General features: G+C 38.0%; 1 protein-coding gene across 3 annotated transcripts in view; it reads right to left on the bottom strand.

Moving 5' to 3' along the window:
* Positions 1-20545, bottom strand: part of LOC129646355 (sodium channel protein type 1 subunit alpha) — a 219152-nt gene extending 198607 nt beyond the window's left edge. For all 3 annotated transcript variants that reach the window (XM_055572374.1, XM_055572375.1, XM_055572376.1), the window contains exons 1-3: positions 20277-20545; positions 15448-15654; positions 6591-6699 (exon numbers count right to left, since the gene is read on the bottom strand). The gene's annotated coding sequence lies outside the window, so the exon portion shown is untranslated. The remainder of the gene's footprint in view (positions 1-6590; positions 6700-15447; positions 15655-20276) is intronic.
* Between the last annotated feature and the right edge of the window lie 5267 nt (positions 20546-25812).

Below are 25812 nucleotides of genomic sequence, written 5' to 3'. Positions count from 1 at the left end.
TGGTGGGAAATCTGCACCTAATTACATATTCATTTCCTAAAAAACAAGCCAGAAAAGAGAATTAGTAGGAAGACGATTAGGAGGCTCCAGCATGGGGAAGCCATAGCATAGGTCCCCGCCTCATGTAAGAGCTTTGCTTAAGACATTGTATGCTTGTTCACAAAAAGATGTCAGCCTGCCATCTACACATCTTATGTTGAAAGTGTAGGATGACTTGTGTACACAGGAGGGGAAGGTAAGGGTGGGATGAATTGAGAAAGTAGCATTGGCATATATACACTATCATGTGTAAAACTGATAGTGGGAAGTAGCTATATAACACAGGGAGTCCAGCCTGGAGCTCTGTGAGGACTCAGAGGAGTGGGATGAGGGGAGGAGAGGGAGGCTCAAGAGGGAAAGGAGGTAAGTATAGATATGCGTGTGTGCGCACCTGTGTGTGTGTGTGTATGACTGATTCGCACTGTTGGCATAAACCAACACAACATTATAAAGCAATTTTCCATCAATTAAACATTTTTTTAATTACAGTTTTAAAAAAAGAATTTGCCTTTATCAATATCCCAGGAATGCTAGTACTTAAGGCCCTTGTCAGAAACTATAACAAACTGTTATTGACTCATCAAAAGTCAGAGAAGTAGAGTTAGCAAAGGATCCTTTGCAGTTCAGTCTTTTTTGTAGTTTTTACACACTCCATTATTGGATAAGCAGAGAGCCTTATTTGGGACCACATAGAAACTCAATAGAAACACACAATGGTCAAATTCTAGAGAGACCCACTGCAGGTTTGATTTGATCATAGTCATGTTGTTTTCAACAATGTTCAATAGAATCATAAGATGCTGCAGCTTAAACAACTACCAGTGTTTGTTAACAGGCTGACTGAACAGTTGTAATTTAAAGCCAAAGATCATCTAAATATGTATCTTTGGGACAGTAAAGAAGGAAAAATACCTTAAGTGAAAATTGGCTTTAAATCAAATTGAGAAAGGGTTTTAAATGAGATCATGTTTTTCAGACTAAAAATACATGGAAATTGCTACCTAAATACTGACTATGAAACTTGGCACATATTATAAATTGCTAAACTAGAAAGTAGTTGGACAAATACTGTATGATATCACTTATATGTGTAATCCTAAAAATACAACAAACTAGTGAATATAACACAAAAGTAGACTTACAGATATAGAAAACTAGTGGTTAACAGTGGGGAGAGGGAAGAGGTACAATATGGGTGTAGGAGTAAAATGTACAGACTATTATGACAGCAATAATATATTGAATGACATGGAAGATAAAGCCAGTATTTTATATTAACTATAAATGGAGCATAACCTTTAAAAATTGTGAATCACTATACTGTATACCTGTAACATATAATATTATGCAGCATCTATATTAGTTTAAAAATGATTAAAATAATAGAACAGGGTTATTAAATGGCAGATAATTAAATTATACCTAGACTTTGCTTCCAGAGTCCATGGTCAATAAATATTTGTTGAATTGAGGAATAAATAAAAGAATCACAAATTTTTAAAACACTTCTTTCATCTTAGAAATGTCTGAAACCTTAGGCAGCTTTAACCTGCATCCCATGAAGGAAGAACAAGCAAATGAGCTCTGTCTTTGATCAAAGTGCTCCACAACAAACTCAGTATTCAGCTACTAATTTTGAAAAATTGAGTAAAGGGTGGCAAAGTCCTTAGGAGGAACTAACTGTTCACTGTTTACAACTCTCAGATTATGTTACCACCTGCTGTCCCTTTTAAAACGCGTATTATAATCTTTCTGGAATTTTTGAATATATTAGTGTTTCCACATTTTTGTAGTTGATATTTTCTATGTCTAACAGAAGTGCCTAAGTGTTCAAGTTGAGATGATTCTACTTTTGCTTTTATTGCAGGCAAATACTTGAGGCATTTCCCTGCAGAATTTAAGATCGAGCTTCCCCAAAGCAACTTCTAGTTAACTGCTCCACTGTGATCTAAAAGATCTTTCTCTCCCACTGCTGTTACCAGAATTTTGACATCATCAGTTAGTGAAGCAAGAGGTACTAACTACGGAGGCTGAGTGACGGTCTCAGTCTTGTCTTGGCAACTTTGTATGAAACAGGCTCTAACCACCAGCTGACAAACGAGTCAGAGAGGCTGCTGCTACCAGAAAGCCCTTCCTGGAGTTAAAATCTCAGGTCAGTAATTCCCAAGAGCTTTGGAAGCTATGTGGAGATGTCAATTTCTTCTACACTTATTTGCTCATCCCTCAAAGACACACTTTTATGTACTTTTTTCAAAATAAATAATGTGGAAAAGTATATGTGTATGTATGTGTGTGTGTGTGTGTGTGTGTGTGTGTATATATATATCTCATGTGTGTCATTTAGTCATGTCCAACTTGGCAACTCCATGGATTGTAACCTGCCAGGCTCCTCTGTTCATGGAATTCTCCAGGCAAGAATACTGGAGTGGATTGCCATCCCCTTCTCCAGGGGGTCTTCCCAACCCAGGGATTGAACTCAGGTCTCCTGCATTACAGGCAGGTTCTTTAACATTTGAGCCTCCAGTCAAGTATGTGTGTATACACACACACACACACACACACACACACACACACACAATATGTATGTTGTAGAACATACAACCACATACATCCTAGTTCATTGTCCTGGGGATATGGTATAAGAACGTTTTTCTTAGAAAAAAGGACTATATATTGTTAAGGACATCCCCACAGAACTTTATTTTTATAACATGCTTTCTTTATTTTCCTGTGGTAGAAAAGGCTCTATAGAGAGCCAATAAAATTGCTAGCTTCCACATTGGTTTAATGTCTGCAGATGGAATTAAAAACACTTTAATGTGCCCTTCAGTGCAATATTACCACTTCCTGGCCATTTTAAAATTGGGTTTAAGTGCTTCGATGTCTGCCAATAGCAATATTCATGTTAAACAGTGATTGTGAGGCACATAAAATATTTCACCAGGGCTTTTGTCTGAAGTCTCCCACATTGTCTTTACAGATGGGAACTAAAAACGAGATATTGGATATTTTCTATGCACACTGGATGAAATATTTAAATATAGTTGTTGGGAAGGTGTAACACTGGGATGTCTTAATTGCTCTGTATTTTTCTCTTTTAGTTGTATGCAACTGTGGGGAGCTTCACTTTGCCATAAAACACATCTCTTACTTTTCTTTTATTCCAGGACTAATTGATAGAAAGGAAAGGGTGGATATGAATCCATCTCCCTACCTAATCCTTAAGCGCCATAAAAATGAAAACTTTTTACTTTGTAGTTCCTTTGATCCAACAAGTAAAATATTGTATACATTTAATCACAGATCAGTTAGTGATTAAAAGATGAGTATCATTTTTTAGAAATCAAGCTCTAAATATTTAATGACAGATTCAAAGTTATCTCATCAGTTTAGTAATGTCTATTCGCTAAGTGATGTTCCATGTTTGCTATGCAAATGCAACTTATTTATTGTCTTCTTGCTTCCTGTGCTTTTTATAAAAAATATCAAGCAACTATTCACTGGTTCATCTCTGTTATAGAAATGAAATGTTGATTTTTTGTCATCTTTACTTGTTTATGTTCTAATTGCCCTTTTTTTTATGTCTAAACTCACTAATAAAATATCTTGCTCAGTTTTGATGAGAATGTGCAACCAGAATCATTCTGTAAAGCATTTTCATACAAACATTAGCTCTTTTCATTCTAAATGAATCTTATTATCTCATGAACATTCTTCTGTTTCCAAGAAGATACAAGAGCTTTGGGACCCTCTGCTTAGAGTAGAATAACCAGAATCTTCTTACATAGTAAGCTTTGTGCTCACTAGTCTTTAACCGAAGCAGTTAAAACTAATACAAGTATGAGAAACACATACAGTAGAAAAACTGTCCTTTTGAAAAAATTCATAATTTGTGATTTATTCTCAGGTTTAAGGTATTATTTTTTTTCAAGATAAAATTACTTGATAAATGTTTTGTAAATGTATGAGTATATCCAAACACTAAATGAAAAAGAAAACAGCAGTTTTAATACCTTCGTGTTTGGAGATGCTTGATGAGTAGCTGGGCAGCTTATCTCACTCACTGCCTGTGCCCTTAAATACAGTTTTGTGCAACCTAAATACCAGTTGGACAATAGAAATCCATCTCAGGTACAGCATTGCTGTATTTTTGTTAATTTTTCTCTCTTCCCCTTTAATGTAAAACAGTTACCTTTTACACATAAAGTTCCCATTAAATACAAAACAGAATGATTGCCAACATGACCTTAAAGGAGTATACAAGCAAACAGTGAGGCCCAGATCCTGAAAGCATCCTCACATGGCAACTTGCCCACTCTCTGCCCTCCCTGCATTGACCTGATTGTGCTTCCTGTCCAAAAGCCTGGACTCATACTATGGGTCCAAGTCTACCTCAAGGTTAAAGCCTCAGTCTAGTATTCCAATTTTAAATAACCTCTTTGCCCTGTGCTCATTAAGCCTGCTTTATGTCTAAATGGATTATAAAATTCATGCAACAGAAGGACCTTGTTCTATAAAACCTCACCATTATATTCACTGGACTATAATGCACATCAGTTCTACCAGCTATTCTTTATTTGGATGCCTAGTTTCCATTCTTCTTCTTTTGGTAAGAATGCCAGGATTCACTTTGGGCAAATAACCTCTCCTCATATTTTTATGCAGTCAAGGTGTTTGCTCTCTGTCAGTCAAGAGAACAGTTTGGGTCAACTGGGTTCTTTCTGTAGACTTGGAAACTTTTTCAAACTGAACACAAGGATTAAAAAAAGTGGTCAGAGCTTGTTCTTTTTGGAAGGGCTACTCTGATGGGTTTGTTACATTGGGCCTTAGAGTCTTGGTCACAGTTTTTCCCCTGAGTCCCCTTCTTTAGCCTTCTTGTAAACTTTGAACTACAAAATATCTTTATAATACATTATTTTCTCCTTAAGTTACCCAGAGTTGATTTTGTTGCTTGTAACAAAAAAATTTTAGCTGAAATATGTTTATCTCTTGAGCATAGGTCTGAACTACATCTATATTCCCTACAGAATAATCAACATAATTTTTTCTGAATGTATACTTTTGGGAAAATTTTGAGTTTTAGAAATGGTTTCAGGGAGAGTTAGGATATCAGCTCGCATTTTAGGCCAGGTTAAAGAGAAGAGTACTTTAAAATATAAGATTTCTGGTCATGTAATAAGTATTTGTTTAGGTGCCTATAAAAAGCATATTTCTATGTTAGATTAAGAGGAAGATATAAAATAAAAGATTCACATCTCCATACTGAAGGAAGATTTAACAATCTAATGAGATTTTGTTAGACATAACCACAGAAAGTTTTTTCTAACAGGTAAAATGTTTTAAATAAAAATTAAATCATAATACAAAAAGTGCCAAGTGAGAGACAGAGATAACAAGTGCTATGATGTTAGAGGAAGGTGAGAACCTATGCTTGAATGATCTAAGAAGGCTTCATAGAGATGTGGAGGAGATTGGGTTGAACTGGGCCAAAAAGCATGGGGTGTACAGTTGAGCAGTGTTTTTAATTTAAGCATTTCCCTCAACTCTGCAAAGCATACCAAACCAAAAGAGAGGACAGCAGTAGAAGATACACAGTAATTCCCGAACTGGCCTCTGGTACACTGATACCTCACTCCTTTTACATCCTTCAACTCAACTCTCACATTCACTTTCTTTTGGTTTGTTCAGATCATCTGACTTGGTAACTCCTTTGACCAAATCTCAGGGCTATTGGTCCCCCCATTTACTCACAGGTTGAAAACTGCCTCCTTTCTCCAATATCGATTTTAAAGTGTCTTCTTGGTAATGGCCTTCTTCTAACTGGTTCCTCCCCTGATAGAAGACTGGCCTTTTGAGTAGCACCTCCTGGGTATGTGCCAAGCCTCTCTCCTTCACAGTCCCCATAAGCTGTACTCAAAAACTGGGAGGAGTTGGAGAGATTGAAGGAAAGAGACTCAAGAGTGATAAGGTACAGGGAAAATAGCATGAAGCCAAGGGCAGAAGTAGAAAGCACATGATGGATTCAGGAGAGCAGCTCTGATTGAGTTGAAAGGATAGAAAGGAGGAATTGTGAAAAATTAATATAACAGGTTGGAGTTGATAAGAGTGTTGGCAACAGAATAATCAGTATAGATTTTATCTCTAGGTAATGGAATAAAATCCAATGGTTTTTAAGCAGCACTATCTATATAAACATTGACTGGATTTTAGAAAGATTAATTTGGGAAGGTTCTGACCAGTAGACTGAAAACAAGAAACTCTGGCAGTAACCTAGATATGAAGGTTGGCTAGATGGTAACAGCAAATAAGTGACTGACATGACAGGCATAATAATGCTCCTAAGACCCCAGGTGGTTTTTATTGTGCTAAGCTTATGCAGAATAAATCACCAGTGATTATATATTTCAGAGTAAGCCATGATAATAAGAAAAATTATTCTTAACATTTTATCCAGGTTGGTTTCCAAAAATAGACTGATTCTTCAAAATTCTTCTGTTTGAGACACACAGGCATAGAGTTACAAGTACTGTTACCAAAATGGTGACACCAACCTCCATCCTCCCACGAAGATCAACCACGAGGCAATTATGAACAAAAACAGCTTTGGGAGAGCTCAGGAGCGCATTTAAGAAACTTCAGCAAAACAGTGGAAGAAAAAACCTGAGAATACAAAATTGGAATGAAGAACCACTTTATTTTGCCTGCATCACCCCAGCATCTAGGCTGGCACTGCTCATCACCAAAAGGGAACTCCCCAGCTGGAAAGATTTCCCTTTCCTGGGAAAGGGAAAATGGGTGAGTGATCAGCTTACCCAGAGTTTGGGGGCACTCCAATTGGGCCTGAACAACACAATTCAGTTTCACAGAAGAGAATGGTAAAGCTAAGACAGATGGAAAAGGCTGGACACAAAGAAGGAGAGAAGACTGGACTAACATCAACCCTGAAATGGGAACAACTGTGGATCCCAGTGATCTGCCCTGGACAGAACCCTTAGAACTTTTGCCACTGAAGAAACCAATGGGTACCATGGACACTGAGGACCTCCTGCAGATTTCACTAGTTTTTGTCTCCCAGGTAGTAGCATCTGCAGGCACCTATCCTGAGTCCTTTCCTGTTTCCTCTTCCCTGCCCCTGCCAGGTCCCAGGATTCTCACACACAGCAGCTATCCCAGCCTTCTATCTGTGTGAGAGGCCAGCCTAGACCCCCACCACCATGCCCACACTTGACGCCAGCCTTTCCAGCAGGGCTCCTGCACACTGCTGGCCTGATGCTTGTCACAGCCCCCACTGCTGTATATTCCTCTGTGGTGAGACCCTGTAGCCATGGAAGTGCACACCAATAGCCAAGGCCACCAGAGCTGTGCATTGGCTCAGTTTCCATCTTATCTCCTATTCTTAATGATCTCCTGTTCTCCTTATCTCCTGCATCACTGGGCTCAGCTCCAGCTGCCTGTTCACCCATGCACCTGCATGACCCCTGCTCAACTCCTGCTGTTGGCCTCTACGACTGTGCATGTGCCTGTGGTGAAATCCTGTGGTCACAGGAGTGCACATAGATAATCAGGGCTCCCACAGCTGCCAGTAATTATATAGTTGACCCTGGCTCTTGCAGCTGGCCCTGGCATTAAGTGGGAGTCTTCCACCACCCTACTCTAGCCAGGTACTTGCAGCTAGGGCCCACGGCTGAGTGTGTACACACTGCCTACTCCAGCCACCACCACCGTTTGTCCTAGTCCCCGGCTTTTGGGGACTATTAGTGCTGCTGAGAATCCAAACAGTCCTAGAAAACACTGTGGACTCCCCTCAGGGTTTGTCAAAGATTACACAGTTGTCGATGAACCCAGCAGCTCAAGATGAGACATCACATTCCCCTATACTTGAAGCAGACACATGCTCCAGCTCTCAATGCCCTGCAGCTCTAGTCCTAGGGTCACAGCATGCTCCAGAATGCCTCTACTTGCCGGAAAAGATCTTTTCTTACTGAAATTAAATCCATAAAATCTGGAAGAACTGTACTTCTTCAAATACATAGACACCTACACAAAGCTACAGGGATTATAAAGAATGAAGCAAATAAGACACCAACCAAAGAAGTAAGCTTCCAGGATTTGACACAGAAGAAGTGGAGATATATGAAATGCCTGACCAAAACTTCAAAATAAAAACTTAACCCAAAGTTAGCAGAAGGAGGGATATAACAAAAATCAGAGTAGAAGTAAATGAAATCTAGAATAGAAAAACAATAGAAAAGATCAATGAAACTAAGTTTTTTTTTTTTTTTTGGAAAGAAACAAAAATGGACAAAGCTTCAGCTGAAAAAAGGAGAGAAGAACTCAATTATGAGTTAAAGGATAGACATTACAACTCATACTGAACACATATGTAAAAAGCACAAAGAATATTATATGCCAACAAACTGAACAACTTGTAAGACATGGATAAATACATAGAAACAGACAACCAAGTCTGAATTATGAAGAAATAGAAAATCTGAACAGACCAATAACAAGTAAGAAATTGAATCAATCAGTGCTCTGTGATGACCTAGGTAGGTGGGATGGAGGTTGGGAGCAGATATATGTATACACATAGCTGATTCACTTTGCTGTACAACAAAAACTAACACAACATTGTAAAGCAATTATACATCAATAAAAAAAGAAATTGAATCAGTAATCAAATGAACAAATAGCCATGTTCATGGATCAAAAGAGTTTTTATTGAAATGTCCTTACTTCCCAAAGCCATCTATAGATTCAATGCATTCCCATCAAAATTCCAATGGCATTTTTCAGAGAAATAGAAAAAAAAAATCCTAAAATTCATCAGATCAGACCAGATCAGTCGCTCAGTCATGTCTGACTCTTTGTGACCCCATGAATTGCAGCACGCCAGGCCTCCCTGTCCATCACCAACTCCCGGAGTTCACTCAGACTCACATCCATCAAGTCAGTGATGCCATCCAGCCATCTCACTCTCTGTCGTCCCCTTCTCCTCCTGCCCCCAATCCCTCCCAGCATCAGAGTCTTTTCCAATGAGTCAACTCTTCGCATGAGGTAGCCAAAGTACTGGAGTTTCAGCTTTAGCATCATTCCTTCCAAAGAAATCCCAGGGCTGATCTCCTTCAGAATGGACTGGTTGGAGCTCCTTGCAGTCCAAGGGACTCTCAAGAGTCTTCTCCAACACTGCAGTTCAAAAGCATCAATTCTTCGGCGCTCAGCCTTCTTCACAGTCCAACTCTCACATCCATACATGACCACAGGAAAAACCATAGCCTTGACTAGATGAACCTTTGTTGGCAAAGTAATGTCTCTGCTTTTGAATATGCTATCTAGGTTGGTCATAACTTTCCTTCCAAGGAGTAAGCGTCTTTTAATTTCATGGCTGAAGTCACCATCTGTAGTGATTTTGGAGCCCAGAAAAATAAAGTCTGACACTGTTTCCCCATCTATTTCCCATGAAGTGGTGGGACCGGATGCCATGATCTTCGTTTTCTGAATGTTGAGCTTTAAGCCAACTTTTTCACTCTCCACTTTCAGTTTCATCAAGAGGCTTTTGAGTTCCTCTTCACTTTCTGCCATAAGGGTGGTGTCATCTGCATATCTGAGGTTATTGATATTTCTCCTGGCAATCTTAATTCCAGTTTGTGTTTCTTCCAGTCCAGCGTTTCTCATGATATACTCTGCATATATGTTAAATAAACAGAGTGACTATATACAGCCTTGACGAACTCCTTTTCCTATATGGAACCAGTCTGTTGTTCCATGTCCAGTTCTAACTGTTGCTTCCTGAACCACAAAAGATCCCAAATAGACAAAACAACCAGAAAAGATCCCAAACAGACAAAACAATCTTGAGAAATAGCAAAGCTGGAAGCCTCACTATATTATGAAATTATGGTAATGAAAAGAGAATTATATTGGCATAAAAAAGATACATAGATCAGTGGGACAGAATCAAAAGCCCAGAGATAAACCCATGCACATTTGATCAACTAATATTTGACAGTGGAGCCAAGGATACTGAAAGGAGAAAGGATATTTTATTCAATGAATGGTGCTGAGAAAACTGGATATTCACTAGCAAAAGAATGAAACTGAGCCCCCAGCTTACATGACTTACATAATTGTCTTGAAATGGATTAAGAACTTAAATGTAAGGTCTATAAGCATAAAACTCCTAGAAGAAATTGTAGAAGGTAAGCCCCTTGACATTGGTTTTGGCAATGATTTTCTGGATGTGACACCCAAAGCACAAGCAACAAAAGCATAAATCAGAAAGTAGGAGTCATCAAACTAAAAATCCTTCTGCACAGCAAAAGAAACAATCAACAAAATGCAAAGCCAAGCTACAGAATGAGAGAAAATATTTGCAAATCATGTATCTGATACAATTAGTATCTAAAATATGTAAGGAACTCATAATTCAATTCCCCAAAAGCTCCAAAACAGTCCAATTTTAAAATGGGCAGAAATCTTAAACATTTTTCAAAAATAAATACAGGAAAGCTAAGCAAGTATGTGAAAAGTTTCTTAACATCACTAGCAATTAGGAAAATGCAAATATAAACCACAATAAGATATCACTCCCTAACAGTTAGAATGGGTATTTTCAAAAAGAAAAGGTAAATAAATTCTGATGATAATGTGAAGTAAAGAGAATATTGTTACCTTGCTGGTGAGAATGCAAATTGGTGCGTTCCCTCTTGAAAATCGTATTGAGGTTTCTCAAAAAATTAAAAATAATACTCTCATGTGACCCAGCAAATCCACCCATGGATGTATCTCCAAAGAAAATAAAGTCTCTATCTCACAAAGAGATATTTGTACTCCCATGTTTATTGCAGTACCATCTACAATGGCCAAGACATAGAAACAACCTGAGTGTCCATTGATGGATGAATGCGTAAAGAAAACGTGGCAAATATACCTAAAATGGACTATTATGCAGTCAGAAAAGGAGAAAATCCTGGCATTTGCAACAACATGGGTGAACTTTGAAAACGCAAGAGAGAGAAAGATTAATACTGTATGATCACATATGTATAAGCTGAAAACAATACATAGAAATACAAATTAGAATGGTGATTGCCAATAGCTAAGGGGTGGGGGAAATAAAATGTTGGTCAAATGTTAAAACTTTTAGTTAAAAGATGGGTAAATTCTGGGATCTAATGTTCAGTATGGCAACTATAGCTAATGATACTGTATTCTATACTTAAAAGTTGCTATGAGACTGGAGTTTTAATGTTCTCACCATAAAAACAACTACAAAATGTAATTATGTGAGGTATAGGATGTGTTTATCTGGTAAGCATTTCTTTCTCTTGGTGTGTGTGTGTGTGTGTGTGTGTGTGTATGTATGTGTGTGTATCAAATCATCACATTGAAAACCTAAATTTTTACATTGTTATATGTCAACTATATTTTAATATACTTTAAAAAAGGAGTAATAAGTACTGTAATATTACAGTAACTCACATTCTAAAGCCTACTTGAAGGTTTCTTCTAGACAGGAATATTTTCTCCAATTTTAATATAGTTTTAAGCATTACCTGTATGCCTTGGCCTCTGTAGAGGGCAGATTAGTATATTTTTTAATGATTAAGAATAATAGTCTTCAAGTATCTTCAGTAATGTGATATGAATCGCATAGGATGATATTTACCTAGTCACATTATAGTTTTGATGAAAGGTTTTCAAAATCCATCAATGGAGGCAAGGAAAGCACATAAAATTCTGAAGTAATCCTTGAAAATTAATATTCATGCTGCTGCCATATTCAGAAAGACAAATGCTATATCATTTTTCTAGGAATCATTTCAACTGTTTCTGAGCAGGGAACACACAGCAAATAAGCCTTACTCCATAAGGGAGGCCTGCATTTGCTCCTTTCTGCGCTGGTTTCACCATCCTAAACTTCCCCCTTACATAAACACAGATGCAACCAGGGCAAGTGCTGAATTAATCACTTAAAACTTTTTTATTTTTTAAACAAACTAGAAGATATCTCATTTCTGTTAGTAAAACTCATACTTCATTTTCAAAAAATTTAGGCTAAAGATGAAATTCATAAAACTACAACAATTCTTAAAACACATCCAAATATCACCACCAAGGTATTTAGTCTTTAATGTATAGGCCTCTACACATTTTCACAAACTTAGATACATATGAACTTGTAAGAATTTTAAAGAGTTGGAAAATGTTAAAATAAGTAGAAATATTTCAAACACACTCCCCTCTTTGGCAAGTATCTTCAAATGCATATACATATACCCATTCTAGTTGTGACTATAGGAGCAATACATGAACAGATATCTGAGGCTGCTTACGATGAAACTTTGAATCTCATGGGAGCCTGCCCCAGAACCAGAGGCTGAGTTAGTAAGCCTTTGCAACTAAGGGTTTCTATACACGTTTTATTTAAAAGTGTTCCCCTAGGAGGATTAATACTTGGAAGCAAGGCTGGTTGATGATTTTGTCTTCGCTATCACAAAGAAACAGCACACAAAACCCAGCTTCATTTCCCTGTTCACTGGAGTCAATTCAATTAAATAGTACAGCCTCCAGATGTGAGAGTTGGAACCTTTTACCAGCAACAGTGCCTTCACTGCTGAGAGAGAGAGGTGGGCACGCAGAGAGAGAAAGAGAAAATCCAAGAAAGCTCTGTAAGATGAACCAAATATAGCACTCAGCTGCCAGCTGACAGTTTTAAGAAACAAATGACCTCAGGTTACTCTAACCATGACTCTATATAAAATACATAAAAACATAAAAATCAATTTTACTAACATAGAAATAATGGGAAGAAATGCATCAAAATTCAATAATTGTTTATCTCAAGACTGTGACCTTATTTTTTTTCTTCTTCCTGTATTTTTCCAGTTCCTACAAAGAACATGTTACTTTTGCAATCCAAGGAATAAGTACTAGATTTTAAGAAAATAAATATTCTATAGTGCAATGCGTTCCCCCAATACATCAGGAGACACAGACCCCTTTGAATTGTACAGCCTGATGAAATGTGGTTAAGCAGCTTACCTTCATCAGCCGACTGCACAAAGCTGGTCTGTGATTATTGACAAGAGAGTGCGTACTGAGATTTGGTTCATGGTTGCTATTTCTTTATACCAAACCAGCAATGACTGGTGCAAAGATTTAAAAACCAGATACAGACACAAATGGGTAAAGTGGATGCAGTTCCCTAGAGCCCTCTTCCCCTTTGGAGAGACACCCAAAGAGAGCTAGCCACAAGCAGAGTGAGCAAGCAGTGAGATCATGGGGATCTAGAGCTGTGAGCTGGTTGTCTTTCATATCTTTGGAGGCCACGTCACAATATCGGACTTACTTACTACCAAATAGGGCAAACTTTGCAGTCTACAAGTTCATTTTCTAGGTCCATTTCTTACCATTAATCCCACAGGGGCACCTTTTACAGTAGTAGCAACCTGTAGTGGTCTGAGGTATTCCTGACCTGTTTTTCCTCACTGTTCTAGCTTGCTTAGTCCATGCCTTTCTTTGCTTAGTTCTCTTGACTCTTTAGGCCATTTAAGTGAGATTGTGATTAAGAGGCCTGTTTTAAGTATAGATCCCAGTACTGTGTAAGTACTGCATAAAGTCCCCAGAAAACCGAGTACTGCTCAGGGCTGTCCAAACAACTTGCAGTGAGGAGGAGCATCCAGGCACATGAAATTTACAACAGAATCACACTAATCCTTAGCACCCCACCCTACCCCCAAAGTTCCTTTTCTGCCACACTGCACAGAATGAACTCAGCGTCTTGTGATTTTTTTTTTTTAACTACAAATGAAGGAAGTGAAGGATAATGAAGAAAAGAAGGGTGCTAGAAGAAATTTGTCACAAATATGATTGACGGATTAATTAGATGAAGAGATCCTGCAGGATCTGATGTAATCACACCCAACTACAATTAGCTATTGTTACTATTAGGTGATTAGCTATTGTTAATCATTAGCCAATGATTAGCTATTGTTACTTCTAAAGACAAACTGTGGTCTGTTTTGTTTCCTCCCTTTCCCCCCCTAGGTCCTAGAATACTATGTTACAAAGAAGGCATCAACTGAGTTGATTATTCTACCAAAACATCATTGGTTATTTTTTTCCTTGTACATTTCATATTAGAGAATATAAGACCTTGTTAGTGAGTTAGTGAAAATATTGTGTCCATTGCAAGTTCGCTAGAGACTTGATTAATTTGATATTAGAACACAACAACAATATTTTATTCTTTAGTTTTTTTACTTTTGAGGTAATTTTCATGTACCTTCATTTTAATAAAACCATTTAAAATATCTCAACACTGAAGTATTAGAAGATAATAATAATTAATGATATAATTCTAATAGAGCACTTATAGTACAAAAATTATGGTATTTCTCCCTAAAGTTTTTCTTTTATTATTCAATTATTATTATTATTGTACTTGCTTTATTCTGAGACATACTAATAGATCCAATATGCATTAGTATAAATAATATATTAGACTCAACCTGTCTTGATATAATATTTCAATGCATATAATAATAAATCACAATTTCCATAAATATAAAATGTAAAAATGCAATTTCAATTTAAGTACGTCACTATCTCCCTAGTATAAGAAAAGACTGTGTTCCTCTTAATAAGAAGTAAATCAACAGCTATAACCTGTGTATATTAATACTCAGCTACATTGAACCAGTAAGTCATATTTGTTAAGCCCCAGATAGACATTGATACAGTTTAAAATGGTCTGCCATTTTACTATGTTGTATGAACTAAAAAATATATGGGTAACTAAAAAATATATGGGTAACTTGTATTATATCTGCTTTCAGATATACTAATAAAGAATAAAACATTTCCATGAGATTTATATCCAGGCAGTACGTGGGCTCATAGCTTTTTTTTTTTTTTCCCCATTCAACTACACATTTTTTCTTTGCATTGATCTCTGAGGAAGGCTTTCTTATGTCTCCTTGCTATTCTTTAGAACTCTGCATTCAAATGGATATATCTTTCCTTTTCTCCTTTGCATTTAGCATCTCTTCTTTTCTCAACTGTTTGTAAGGCCTCCTCAGACAACCATTTGCCTTTTTGCCTATATTTTTCTTCGGGATAGTCTTGATCACTGCCTCCTGTGCAATGTCATGAACCTCTGTCCATAGTTCTTTAGGCACTCTGTCAGATCTAATCTGATAGATCTAATATAATAGAATGGGAAAGACTAGAGATCTCCTCAAGAAAATTACAGATATCAGGGGAACATTTCATGAGAAGATGGGCAAAATAAAGGACAGAAATGGTATGGACCTAACAGAAGCAGAAGATATTAAGAAGGGGTGGTAAGAACTACGCAAAAAAGATCTTCATGACCCAGATAATCATGATGGTATGATCACTCACCTAGAGCCAGACATCCTGGAGTGTGAAGTCAATTGGGCCTTAGAAAGCATCACTATGAACAAAGCTAGTGGAGGTGATGGAATTCCAGTTAAGCTATTTCAAATCCTAAAAGACGATGCTGTTAAAGAGCTTCACTCAATATGCCAGCAAACTTGGAAAACTCAGCAGTGGCCACAGGACTGGAAAAGGTCAGTTTTCATTCCAATCCTGAAGAAAGGCAACACCAAAGAATGTTCAAAACTACTGCACAATTGCACTCATCTCATATGCTAGCAAAGTAAAGCTGAAAATTCTCCAAGCGAGGCTTCAACAGTACATCAACAGAGAACTTCCAGATGTTCAAGCTGGATTTAGAAAAGGCAGAGGAACCAGAGGTCAAATTGCCAACATCCGTTGGATCATCAAAAAAGCAAGGGAATTCCAGAAAATCATCTACTTCTGCTTTATTAACTACACCAAAGCCTTTGACTGTGTGGATCACAACAAAAACTGTGGAAAATTTTCAAGAGATGGGAAACCAGACCACTTAACTTGCCTCCTGAGAAATCTGTATGCAAGTCAAGAAGCAACAGTTAGAACAAGACATGGAACAGCAGACTGGTTTCAAACTGAGAAAGGAGTATGTCAAGGCTATATATTGTCACCCTGCTTATTTAACTTATATGCAGAGTACATCATGAGAAATGTCAGGCTAGATGAAGTACAAGCTGGAATCAAGATCACTGGGAGAAATATCAATAACCTCAGATATGCAGATGATGCCACCAGTATGGCAGAAAGTGAAGAGGAACTAAAGAGCCTCTTGATGCAAGTGAAAGGGGAGAGTGAAAAATCTGGCTTAAAACTCAACATTCAAAAAACTAAAATCATGGCATCCAGTCCCATCACTTCATGGTGAATAGATGGGGAAACAATGGAGACAGTGACAGACTTTATTTTCTTGGGCTCTAAAATCACTGCAGATGGTGACTGCAACCATGAAATTAAAAGATGCTTGATCCTTGGAAGAAAAGTTGTGACCAATCTAGATAGCATATTAAAAAGCAGAGACATTACTTTGCAACAAAAGTCTGTCTAGTCAAAGCTATGGTTTTTCCAGTAGTCAAGTACAAATGTGAGAGTTGGACCATAAAGATAGCTGAGCACTGAAGAATTGATGCTTTTGAACTGTGGTGTTGGAGAAGACTCTTGAGAGTCCCTTGGACTGCAAGGAGATCAAACTAGTCAATCCTAAAGGAAATCAGTCCTGAATATTCATTGGAAGGACTGATGCTGAAGCTGAAGTTCCAATACTTTGGCTACCGATGTGAAGGACTAACTCAATAGAAAAGACCCTGATGCTGGGAAAGATTGAAGGCAGGAGGAGAAGGGGAGGACAGAGGATGAGATGGTTGGATGGCATCACTGACTCAATGGGCATGAATTTGAGCAAGCTACAGGAGTTGGTGATGGACAGTGAAGCCTGGCATGCTGCAGTCCATGGGGTTGCAAAAAGTCAGACAGACTGAGCAACTGAACTAACTGAACACATCTTTTCTACTTATTGATACTTTAACTTCCGTTTTCAATAGGTCTTCATTCCTACTAAGCTAAACCCATTAGCCCCCAAAGATCTCATATACTTATTAGGTTCAGATCTACTATTGAGAGTCTTTGTTCCTGTTAGAGCATTCCATCTCTAGGAAGCAAAGCTTGTTTGTGAGTTAGGATCCATACTTCCTCATTGTTATTTTAGCGTAAATATTATAAAATTTCTTCCAAATCAGAATGAAAAATTCAATGAAGAGAGTGAAGTATCAGCATTCTTGAAGTCTCAGGGTAGCAGCGGAAGGGGAAGAAACAGAAGAAGGGGAAGAAACAGCAAGAAGGAGGATTCGGGAATAATGAAGAAGGAAATCAGAGAGAACAAAGCAAATATGGCACCGTTTGCTTTCACATGACAGTGTTACAGAGATTGAGCTTGATTCAAACAATAAAGTAAGATTCTCAAGGAAGAAATTCAGTCAAATTCGTGGAATCTTTCTGAATTCACCTTATTCTAAGAAGTCACCTTATTCTTTTCCTGACTCAGACTAGTTAACTTGTGGAGCATGACACATAACTGCATTTTCAAGCTTGAAAATGCTTTTATTTCATTCACCAGAAGATGGAGCCATTATATAAAGAATTTTTAAAATTTGCAGGCCAAAATTGATCTGCAGTTTCTCTCTTTAATATTTTCAACAATTTTATGCAATTTGAGTAAACTGAATGCCATTTTTCTTTAACAATGGAAAGGAGGTAACATGTCTTAACCTCACATATACAGAGAAATAATATATTATTTTCCAAGTTTTTTTTTTAAATACTGCTCACTAATACGTATCCAAAAGAAAAAGACAAAACAGAGACATTACATGTCATATTCAACTAAGTAAGGCAAACACTCAGTAAGCAGCAGAGACTGAGACCCTAAGGAGAACTTCCTAACTCATAGCTGAGGCAGTCTGCTGGGTCCTAAACCAGTACTGCAGCTTATGTCATTCAATACACACTTGAAACAAACCAGGACATTGTGGACATGAATGCTTTTCTCATGGGTCAGTTATAGGGGGAACACTGAGAGCTGTGTGCAAAGAATATGGCATCTATGGATTAAAGCCAGAGCAACTTCTCTTGATTTTCAAACTTAGCCGCACATTAGAATCACCTGTGGAGTTCTTCCTATTTCTACAACACTCAGGCTGCACCTCAGACTAATTAAATCAGAATCTCTGAGTTTCAATCCAGGCATTGGTGTTAAAGTCCCCTTGTAATTCAATGTGAAGTTTGAGAAACATGGTCTTGACCAGTGCTTTCCAATCTGTAATATGTATGCAAATTATTGGGTTATTGTATGGTTACTGTATGCAGGTCAGGAAGCAACAGCTAGAACTGGACATGGAACAACAGACTGGTTCCAAATAGGAAAAGGAATACGTCAAGGCTGTATATTGTCACCCTGCTTATTTAACTTCTATGCAGAGTACATCATGAGAAATGCTGGGCTGGAAGAAGCACAAGCTGGAATCAAGATTGCCGGGAGAAATATCAATAACTTCAGATATGCAGATGACACCACCCTTATGGCAGAAAGTGAGGAAGAACTAAAGAGCCTCTTGATGAAAGTGAAAGGAGAGAGTGAAAAAGTTGGCTTAAAGCTCAACATTCAGAAAACTAAGATCATGGCATCCGGTCCCATTACTTCATGGCAAATAGATGGGGAAACAGTGGCTGACTTTATTTTTCTGGGCTCCAAAATCACTGCAGATGGAGATTGCAGCCATGAAATTAAAAGACGCTTGCTCCTTGGAAGAAAAGCTATGTCCAACCTGGACAGCATATTCAAAAGCAGAGACATTACTTTGCCAACAAAGGTCCATCTAGTCAATGGTTTTTCCAGTGGTCATGTATGGATGTGAGAGTTGGACTATAAAGAAGACTGAGCACCGAAGAATTGATGCTTTTGAACTGTGGTGTTGGAGAAGACTCTTGAGAGTCCCTTGGACTGCAGGAGATCCAACCAGTCCATCCTAAAGGAAATCAGTCTTGGGTGTTCATTGGAAGGGCTGATGTTGAAGCTGAAACTCCAATACTTTGACCACCTGATGAGAAGAGCTAACTCATTTGGAAAGATTTAGGGCAGGAGAAGGGAACGACAGAGGATGAGATGGTTGGATGGCATCACCACCTCCATCGACATGGGTTTGTGTGGACTCCAGGAGTTGGTGATGGACAGGAAGGCCTGGTGTGCTGTGGTTCATGGGGTCTCAAAGAGTCAGACACGACTGAGCGACTGAACTGAACTGAATAAACAGCCTCAGCATCACCCGAGAACTTGTTAGAAATGCAAATTTAGGGCCACACCCTGCATCTGCTTCCCCTCCACTCCTCCGAGCTCAGCTCAGCAATAAAAAATCTGCCTGGAAATGCAGGAGACAGCTCGATACAAGAGTCAGGAAGAACCCCTGAAGGAGGCAATGGCAACCCACTCCAGTATTCTTGCCTGGGGAATCCCACCGACAGAAAAGCCTGGGCTACAGTCCATGGAGTCGCGAAGAGTTGGGCAGACTGAGTGACTAACACTGACTGACTGACACGATCTTAAGCAGCAGCTTGACATTAAACCAAAATCCTGTTTGTTGCTGAGGTTAGGATTGCCTTCTTTGACTGCCTCTCTGTGAAACAAATGAGAAATGTGGTTTCTGAAGTCAAGCCTGGAATTGAGCTCTGGTTTTACCCCTTTCCAGATGTGTATTCATGAGCAAGTTACCTAAGTTTAAGTCCTTATCTCTGACATATGCCTATCCATTCACAGGCTGCTTTAAGAAAGGAGAGACTGAATTTGAAATCTCCACCCTGCTCTTGGCACATGGTAGCCAGCAGTGGTCTGCCAGAGCCAGCTTGGACCGGCTGGGGGGGCCTGTGGCGCCCATCTCCTCTCAACGCTACATTCTGAGACTTCAGGTTGTTTGCTTGAACTTTGTTGTTGTAGGAGTATTTATACTACAGGAATTGACAACAGCTACATACAAATAAGAGCTTTTTAGTCCTGAAGAAGAGCCAGTTAGTAAACATTTACCAGGACACTACTGGTAGGCATTCATTTTGTGGTTATTTACTCCTGAGGAGAGATGATTTGCTTTTCTCCTGTGAAACAGAGTAACCAAACATAACCCAAATACGAGAGAGGTGTGGGAGGATTTCAGGAAAGCCCTTCCCTGCTAGGCTTTCCCCACCATATATTCCCAGGATTTCTGTGTTAAATTCACAGACTTGTGGAAAAGGTAACACTATAAGTAGACACTGACCTTTGCGTAATAGGAGTCCATTGGAGCTTTCCCTTTTCAAGCCAAACTGATGGAGTTCAGGCCTCAGAAATAACCAGTTGAACTAATCCTCACTGAGCCTCTGTTGGAGGTCAGACCTTCTAGGGTTAGAGAAGGCTAAAATAAAGAGTGTGTCGACCTCACATAGGTCTGTTTATCAGCTGAGAAGAGACAAGTCAACCAATGGATAAAAATCATAAGAATTTTAGGTAATAGTAAATGGTGAGATGAAGATGGAACTTCAACTTGGTAAAGAGTGGCTGGGGTAGTGGGGTTACCTTATATAGAGTGTAAGGCAAGTCCTCTCTAAAGAGGAAACACCTGAGCTGAAATCTAAGTGGCTGCAGCTGGGTTCTGAATCAGAGGCAAAAGGAAAAGGGGAGAAGAGCAAACACAAAGGAGCTGAGGCAAGAGTGGATTTAATGAGTCAAAGAACAGAAGGAAAGTCAGTGGAGCTAAGGCTCTGTGAGTTTCAAAAGTGGATAGTATGGCAGGGGGACATGCAGTTAAGCAGGGCCCAGGTCATATCAGGTCCTTTATGCTAAGAAGTCTGCCCCTCATGTTAAGTGGACGAGGAAGCTCTGAAGAACCTTAAGAGGAAGTAGGGCAATGGGGGAGAATTTGTGTGTGTGTGTTCGTAACTCAGTCATGTTTGGCTCTTTGCAACTCCCAAGGACTATAGCCAGGCTCCTCTGTCCATGGAATTCTCCAGGCAAGAATACTGGAGTGGGTTGCCATTCCCTTCCCGACCCAGGGTTCAAACTCAGGTCTCTTGCATTGAAGGAAGATTCTTTGCTGTCTGAGGCACCAGGGAAGAATGGTTTGTTTAAATGAAGGTTTCAAAGCATCATTCTGTTTGTTCTGTGGAGAAAAGATTGTAGGGAATCAAAAGTGGAGCCAAAAGACCAGTAAAGTGGCTACCAGAACAGATCAAGCCAAAAATAATAGTGGTTTAGACCTATGGGTAAAGGTGATAGAGATAAGGAGAAATGAACAGCTTTGGGGTGTATTTTATAGCTTGAACCAACAGTACTTGTTTATGGGTTAGACACCTATATAAGGGAAGGATAAAAGTATGCTCTGAGGTTTGTTTTTTTAATTTGAGGAACAGGGTAGATATTATTATCTATCAGCTAATTTCTAGTCTGAGGTCAATTTAAAAAGAATGACCAGTCTAAATAATGAAGAAAAGAAAAACTTTAAGACACTGCAAGCTGGAGAAAAGAAGGCTGTTCATATTGCAGTCTTAATTTCAAGCCATTCCTCCAAAGATAAATAATGAATGTGTTTATCGTACATCCAAGTTCTCAGATAGCTTTGTGTTGTTAGTGAAATGCAATTACAATGCAGTAGGAAAATGATGTTTCAGTGAGACCACCAAATAATTACTCTCCTCTAAAATAATTAAGACATTATCTAAATTTACAAACTTAAGTCTCAGGCTTAATGAGTCTCTTTGAATAAATTATTTTCCCCCATTTTCCTACTGCTTTATAAAAGCTATTTCTAGGTTTGCTCTGGGAGGCTTTAGAAAGGGAGAAAAAAATTCTCTTGGGAGCCAAAGTTTCATTAGGATGATCTTAGCTTTTATGACTTTCAGACAACATTACAAGAGATTCTTAAGTAGGATATCATTTCATGTCCATTTGAAAGTGAAAGTGAATGTCACTCAGTTGTGTTGGACTCTTTGGGACCCCAGGGACTATAAAGTCCATGGAATTTTCCAGGCCAGAATACTGGAGTGGGTAGCCTTTTAGGAAAGATCTCCAGGTGATCTTCCTGACCTAGGAATGGAACCCAGGTCTCCTCCATTGCAGGCAGATTCTTTACCAACTGAACTATCAGGGATGCCCATAAGCTTTATATAAGAGCATAAATATGTATTCAGTATTACTGTCAGAAAGGATAGGAACTGAGCTATCATGGAAGCCCATGTCCATTTAATACTCAACGATGAGATGAACAGATATCCTGAAAAAATTCTAATATAAGATGCGTGTTGAGTGGAATTTAATAGGTATATTTTTGAATGCAAGACGAAGCTTGCAAGAAATTAAAGGAAATTTCTAAGAACCAAAAGAAAAGAAGCAGCGGGACACAGAGGAGAAAACACTGCAGCTGAGCTGCCTTGGAGGTTTGGTGGCTGATCTCTAACTCAGAGTACTTTCTAATTGTTGATTATTACTTTATTGAGGTATAATAAATATACAGTAAGTGAAAAATCATGCAGTTCTAATATACATATTTATGCTTTTATGTAAATGCCACCCAGATTAAGATATAAAACATATCCTGTATTCTACAATTCTCCCTAATGCCCAAGTCAGTAAGCCTCCAAAAGGTTATTACTCTTTTGACTTCTATTATCAGAAATGAGTTTTGCCTGTTATTAAACTTTATAAATTAATTTATACAATGTATAATCTTTTGTCTAGCTTCTTTAGCTCGTTATTTTGTTGGTGAGATTCTCTGTGATACTGCATGTATCAGCTAGCTGTCCTTTCCTGCAGTGGATAGCATTTTGTTGTATACTCTACCACAGTATCCTTTCTGATAGAAATACTGAATCTGCATTTCTGAATTTTCATAAAAATTTCTTTTGATGATTATAAACACTCATTTTTGTATATCACAAAATTTCCAGTAATAGAATACATATATGTTTAAACAGATATTGACAAACATATTTTCAAAGTAATTGTTCAAATTTATATGTTTACTAGCAATGTATGAGAATTTCTTTTGCTTCACATTTTAAAAAATTTATTGGGATACGGTTGATTTACTGTGTTGTGTTAGCTTCTGCTGTACAGCAAAGCAAATCAGTTATACATATACATATGCCCACTCTTTTTTCTCCTTTATTTTTTTTTTAATTTTGCTTTAAATGCTTTACCTGCTTCAAATTTTTAGCAAGACTTGTTATCGTCTGTTTTTATATGTAGTCATTTTGGTGATAGTCTAATAATATCTCATGGCTGTTTTAATTTTCATTTGTCTGATGAATAACAAAACAAAAATTAAAAAAAAGAAAAATACTGATATTTCAATGCATTAATAAGATAGCATTTCTGTTTGACATTTTGAAGTTTATTTTTTATACGTCTTACATGTTTTTTTCCTCCCTGTATCCTTTTCTTAGTGACTTCTTCTGTCTTAAATAGATATTTTCTGGTGTTTTCATTGAACTACAGGCCTTTATATGTTCAGTTGCCTTCAGTACGTTTTTTACTTTGACCCATAGTAACTCAAATTCAACACACTCAAAACTAACTCTATTCACTTTTCAATATTTGACTCTAGTCTACCCTTATTAGATTTAACTCATCTTCCTCGTGTTCCCATGGTACATTATCACTGAACAACCATCATTGACTGATTCTTCCAAGATACAGCAGATGCTGAATATTATTTGATAGAATTTATTACTGAATCCTAAGAGTGAGCAGTACTTCAGAAAATGCATAATAAAGTGTTTGCCTTTAAAACTCCTACCACATATTTATGTATTTTGGATCTAATAAGTGCTGGTCTCTTATAGATGAAGAAACAGGCTCAGAGAATAGAGTACATTGTTTAAGCTTATAATCACATTGTTAGTAAGTGACAGAAAGATTTAAACTCATGATACTATGTAATATGCTGCTGTTGTGTATATGGGTGGATATTTGTATTTTTTGGCAAATCTTAAAGGCATAAGATAGTATCAGACTCTGAAAAACAGAGCTTAGATTTCTTTAAGTGCTTTCAATGATCTTGTAAAGAGGGAGAGGTTTGTTTTGTTAGTTTTAGCTCTGAAGAGGACAGATAACAGGGGGTAAACAAGAGTTCTCTTACTCTTGGAGGAGATAACTGAACAGGAGGAAATGCTGATAGGGAAAAATGCCAACGGCATTTTCATTCATTTTAAGCTGCCAGAATGATTCATTTTCCTGGATGTTCTTCTCAATCCTGGAAATTAAGAATTAATTTTATAGTAAAATGCTATGAATAAGAATTAGGTATCAAAATTCCACAGAAAACATTGGTTTTCTTAAACATCCTGCAAAACCCACAACTATCAAACTTCTAAATATCTTCTTTTGACTCGCTTGAAGAGATTAGTAAAGACAGAAGTTTCTTGTAATCTCCCTAACAACTCAGCCTGTCCTGATATAGTGGTTCTAGTTGATGAATTTAATAAAATCAACTCTGTTAAAAGAATAGAGGAAACAGAGGTGGGAAACGAATTCCTTCATGCTTCATTTTCCTGCCTAATTTATTTTCTTTTATATATTCATCTTACTCTAACCACTGGTTTGGAGTCACCTAATTTGGTTCTGATACTTGTAAGTAAAGGAAAAGATGTTTCTCTCTAAGGAATCGCACATTGTCCATTTATTTGAGAGGTAATTGGTCTGCCTCCTACAAACCACAGCCAGAGTACCACTTAAGAGCCAGGTTATAGGCAGAAAGGGATCTGGGAGGAAGCCAGGGAGAAGAAAAGAAATGAAACGATCTACTTTAGCTTCATGATACTAAACCACAGCCTACATGAGAAATCTGAAGAATAACTGCAGGCAAGAAGTGAATGTGAGCAAGCATATTTTAATCTTTTTCATTGAAATAAAGTTAAAACTTCACTTAACTCTCATGCCAAGAGCTACAAGGGACATGATGAGCTTGGTCTAAGGAGGTCAGTGCTTCTATAGGAAAACAAAGCCCTTTGACTTGAACTAAGCTAGAAAACAGGAGAAGACAATGGCACCCTACTCCAGTACTCTTGCCTGGAAAATCCCATGGATGGAGGAGCCTGGTAGGCTGCAGTCCATGGGGTCTCTGAGTCAGACACGACTAAGCGACTTCACTTTCACTTTTCACTTTTATGCATTGGAGAAGGAAATGGCAACCCACTCCAGTGTTCTTGCCTGGAGAATCCCAGGGACGGGGGAGCCTGGTGGGCTGCCGTCTCTGGGGTCGCACAGAGTCGGACATGACTGAAGCGACTTAGCAGCAGCAGCAGCAGCAAGCTAGAAAACAGAGACTGGCAGACGTGCAGTAAAAGAATCTGCACAACCTTAAGTCACTATTTTTAAGTTATGCCCAGAATTAGGAAGCTTTTGAGAGTGGAGCGTCCAGATACTGTCTTTCAAAGTATCATGAAAGAAAATAGTCTATAACATAGGTTATAGAAGAAATAGTGAAATATAATTTAACAAATAGATACATGATTTATAATGAATGATAAATCAATGTAATATTACACTCTGATATTTACAGTCATTCAGATGTCATCATCATGTTTGTCTTTCATGAAAGTGAGGTGTTGGCAGTTCTAAAAATGCAGAAAGACCAAAAGTAGATGGGGTTTGGGTGGCTTTGCCAGAGGTTGGAAAATGTCACTTTTCTGTAGTCTCAATTTGTTAAGTCTTTCTCAGACTTTGAGTTGCATTCTTTCCCTTCAATAAATTATAGCGATTTTCTTCAGTAGTTCTCTTTTCAATTTTCCCTGGGGTTTATGTAGTTAAAATCAATTCTA

The sequence above is a fragment of the Bubalus kerabau genome, chromosome 3, assembly GCF_029407905.1.
Source record: "Bubalus kerabau isolate K-KA32 ecotype Philippines breed swamp buffalo chromosome 3, PCC_UOA_SB_1v2, whole genome shotgun sequence".
Taxonomy (NCBI): domain Eukaryota; kingdom Metazoa; phylum Chordata; class Mammalia; order Artiodactyla; family Bovidae; genus Bubalus; species Bubalus kerabau.
This window is presented reverse-complemented; position numbering and strand designations above follow the sequence as displayed.